Source organism: Pleurodeles waltl, chromosome 2_1, assembly GCF_031143425.1.
Source record: "Pleurodeles waltl isolate 20211129_DDA chromosome 2_1, aPleWal1.hap1.20221129, whole genome shotgun sequence".
In the NCBI taxonomy this organism is placed as follows: Eukaryota; Metazoa; Chordata; class Amphibia; order Caudata; family Salamandridae; genus Pleurodeles; species Pleurodeles waltl.
In genome coordinates, this window is record NC_090438.1 from 536069541 (window position 1) to 536074266 (window position 4726).

A 4726-nucleotide genomic window follows, 5' to 3' on the forward strand; every position below is an offset into this window, starting at 1 on the left:
TTAGGGTGACAGAGTTCTTTACACGTGGACCAGACTCAGTCCCCCACACCGTTATCGATCCTGCTGCCTCGAAATTCAGTAGTCTCATTTAGGATAATGAGAGCCCACTCGACATGGCGCCGCCAACGATTGGTCTGGCTCTAATTTTCAGGTCCGACTGACTCTCTCGGTCTCATATATATTTTGACTCCTCGGTTCCGTATGCAGAGACGTCCGTGGGGCTGAGGGTTTCTGCCACCACGGGATTGGAACATCCTATTGCTTAGTGGTTGGTTGTTCAAGCTTGAACTTTGAGAGGAAAAAACCCCGATATTGGTGTGCCTTCTCTGACCTAGAGCTATTTTTACGAATGGCGAATCCAGTAGTAGTGAATATAGCGCTTAATATGCGACATCCGCTCACAGGTCACCTGATAGCACATGGACTGACTGTCCAGGGGGGTCCGGTCACTTTTGTGGTGGACGCCCATGCAGCCTATAGAACAGAGCTTTTTTATTCTTGGGTCGTATTTCCAGCAGTAGACGGGGGTACAAATAATTTTCATGAATATACTGTTGCGAATGTCCCTGGACAATACAGGGCTTATGCATACTTAGAAATACCTTTATCTTATCAAGAACACCATAATTGGCTTGATGGCGCCCTCCCACACACAGTAACACAAGTACGGTTAGGTCCGTTGAGTAATGATGGTCCGACCTGGCCTTTATTGGCTACTTACACACCATATCCTGGAGTTGCAAATTTGGCAGTGGCTGAAGTGCGTCGTTTATATATGGAATTGACTACAACATACAGACGACTAGTTCAGTTTGTGATACAGACATTAAATACTAATGCAGCGCGTGCTGCTCCAGCGCACCCACAAGCAGTGGTACCGGGAATCAATACGGCCACTGTACACTCAGTTATGGGCAAGGTACCGGCCAAACGTGAGGAGACTCCATTTTGGCTGGCGCAAAAGATTAATACGCTGGAAGCAGTATTTCCCCATACGGGACCTCAGGATAAACATAGAATTTTGACGATGTGTTTGCAGTATGGGATGGTTCCTTCGGTGGACCTTTGTAATACTTGGGGCACGGTGTTTGCAACGCTCTACACTACAGCACACGGTACACCGACTTTGGCTAATTTGCCGGAAGTGCTTAAACAAATTCAAGATGAATACGGGGCTGCCCCTGCCTTAGATTTGGGCATGCAATTGATGGGCAATTTTGACGCGGTTTCTTCTATTATTTTGAGTAATCTCAAGAGGGAGGCTGTAGCACTAGCAGTGCGAATGCGTCTTCGGGACGTTCCGCAGATTAATCAGGAGCGGGAACTTCCGAGAATAATAGCAGAAACATATTCTAGTATTGGTCGTGATAGCCTAGGGGCTAGACCGCAGAAACCACAATTGCAGGGTAAAAATAATAAAGATAATGCTAAGCAACAGCAACCTGAGGGTGCAAAAAAGCACTGGGAAAAGAAACAGCAAACACCTAAAAAAGATGGGGGACAGTCACCGCAACCGGAGACCCCGCAGAATAGGTATAATCTCAGAAATAGGGATAATTTGAAGACGCCTGATCGATATCAATATACTGATACACGCCAATCTCGTTCCTTTCAGGACTCCTCTGAGAAGAGAAGTGAGAGAGGTGGGCGGTCAGAGCGGAGGACGGAGTACGTGAAACCGAGACAGGATTCACAACGCTCAGCGGAGGTTTCAGTTAAAAAAGAAGAGAAACCGCTGCAACAAAAACAACAGTTTAAAAAGAAAAAAGTGGCAGCAGTCTCTGTTAGACATGCCGCTCAAGAAGAGAGTTCTCTTGACGAACAAGACATGGGCACTGGCACTGTTAGACAGCGCGGCAGAGGTCACAATAGTTCGCCGGAGTCTTCTAGAGCATCTGGAGGTGAAAGCAACTGATGACTTCATACAAGTCGAAACGGCGGATGTGCGGGTCTCTGATCCTGATCGAGTATATCTAGTGACTCTACGGTTAGAAGGGGACATTGACCGCATTGTACACGCCATCTTTTGGGACCATGTGGTAAAATCATATGATGTTCTATTGGCTGAACAAGATTGGCCACCTGACTTTGTTCGCGACTGTTCGGTTGGGGAGGAGGTAATTACACCTTCCTTCTCACCACTTGTTCCGAAAGAACTAGCAGAGTCCTATAGTAAATCATGGGCTCTAGCACAAGCACCCGCCCTATATAGAAATAATGTGGGGTGGGATAAACAATCACTTTATCATGTCATTCCGATAAATGGCGAACCTCAGCCACAGCCGCAGTATCCTATTAAATTTGAGGCAAGGGCATCGGTTAGGAAAATTCGTACACAATTGGAGTACCAGGGTGTCATAGAGCCCTGTGTCTCGCCGATGAATAATCCCTTATTTCCGGTTGCTAAACCGGACCATTCATATAGGATAGTGGTGGATTACAGACATTTGAATAGTCATACACGCACATATGCAATACAGAATTCACATAGCGCAGCGCTTCTGAATAATATAGTGCGTAAAAAATACAAGACAACGTTGGATATCTCGAATGGATTTTTCTGCCAGAATATAGCACCCGAGAGTCGGGACTATACCAGTTTCAGTGCGTTTGGCTATCAGAATTTTTTTTGTCGTTTGCGTCAGGGGTATAAGAATAGCCCAGGACTGTTTTCGGCTCGTGTGACTGAAATGCTACACGAGTTGGACCCTGAAGCATTATCATATGTTGATGACATATATTTGACAGACGATGAGATTCTGCAACATCTAAGGCACGTATCGCGCATTGTTGTGGGATTTGCTGATATTGGCTATAAGTTTAATTTTAAGAAATCAAAGATTGCCTTCCTCAGCGTAATTTTCCTGGGATATGAGTTGTCGAGTGAGGGCAAGAGCCTAGCACCACATTTTTTGGAGAAATGTGCTTTGTTGCAGCCTCCTAATATGGTTCGGAAGCTTCAGTCATTGTTGGGGTTTCTGAATTTTGGCAGAACTTACATTCCTGATTATGCTACGCGTATAAAACCATTATACGAACTGATTCGCCTGAATTTTTCGAGTAGATTTTGGACGATTGAGCATACACACATACTGCGAGAGTTACAGAATGATCTCTTAGCGGTTAAACACTTACACACACGGGACAATAAGACACATTTAGTCATCAGGGTGATACCTGGGGCTGTTGGGTTTACGTATGTCACCTTTAATGAGGGTGAGACAGTCCCGATAGCATACAAGTCCCACTTATATTCTGCTGCAGAAAACCGTTTTGCGCAGACTGAGAAAATACTCACTGCAGTACAGATGGCTGTGATCAAAGAAAGACCGCTTGCCCAGGGCCAACGCATCATTGTCGTTTCCCCGATTCCAGCCTTGGAGGCTGTTACAAAAGCGAGTGTTCCTAATTCGAAAGCTTTACACCCGCAATAGATACAATGGGCTACGTCTTTGACAGCCACTGATGTAGATTACATATTTGACCCTAAACTGCAGACTCAAGAATTAATTCAATATGAAATACAGTACCCAGTTCCTGCTGGCACATTGCCTATTGACCAATATCAAGTGGTCATGTATACCGATGGCTCTGCGCAACCAGCGGTTGGGACTAAACAACAGTATTCTGCTGCATGTGCGGTAGTGAGCGGCACTATGGAGGGGGGAGTATTCTGCCCCCGACATACTTATACTAAAACCTTGGGAGATTGCACGGCACAGCTGGCTGAGCTCAAAGCTCTTTTGTTAGCGTTGGAGCACGCAGATCCGCCGATTTTGACCTTGCTGGTCTGTGACTCCTACTACTGTGTTCAGTCTTTCAATGAATATCTGCACTATTGGAAGTTGAATGGGTTCAGAGATTCTAAAGGCTACACCATTAAACATAAATTGTTGTGGGGTAAGGTTGCGTATCTGAAAGAAACGCTTCCTAAGGTCCATGTTGTGCATACACTTGGACACCAGCGCGTTGGAATACACGTTGCTGGGAATACTTTGGCTGATGAAGCTGCAAAGTCGGCAGTGGCTGTCGCCACTGTAGCCGCAGTGACTCGTTCGAGTTCCAAACCAGACACAGAGATTTCGGCTGCCATAAAGGCTACGGCTGATGGCATGCCATTTCCTAAAGGATTTCCTTCTAAATATAGTTACTGCTTGAGTGGTGCGCTAAATGCTGTTGTTAATATTACAGGCATTGGTGTACATGAATTACCAAATAAAATTGAGAGCCTCGATTAATTTCTGCAGCACATGAAGGGGTGGCATCTGCACATGCTGGTGTGGCTGCCACGATTTCACTTTTACAGGCCCGTTACTGGTGGCCTGGTCTCTATAAAGAGACAAAGCAGTATGTCCTTTGTTGTGACGTCTGTCAACAAATTAAAGCGTCGTCGGCTAGACGCCCGCAGCAGACGCCCCTTCTGATTTCAAACAAACCATTACAGTGTGTGTACTTGGACCATTGTGGTCCACTGACACCAGATAGTGCATACAAATACATATTGGTTGCTGTAGATTCGTGCTACAGATTTGTGTGGGTCTGGCCACAACGCTCGGCTGACGCTCGGACTGTTATTAAAGATTTGCGTATCTTTGTCGATACATTTGCAGTTGCGGCTTTTCATTCGTACCAGGGCCCTGCTTTTGCCTCTAAGGCATTCAGGGACACCATGGCTTCATTGGGGGTCCAGCTCCAATTCTCGTCTCCATTTCATCCCGAGGGAAAT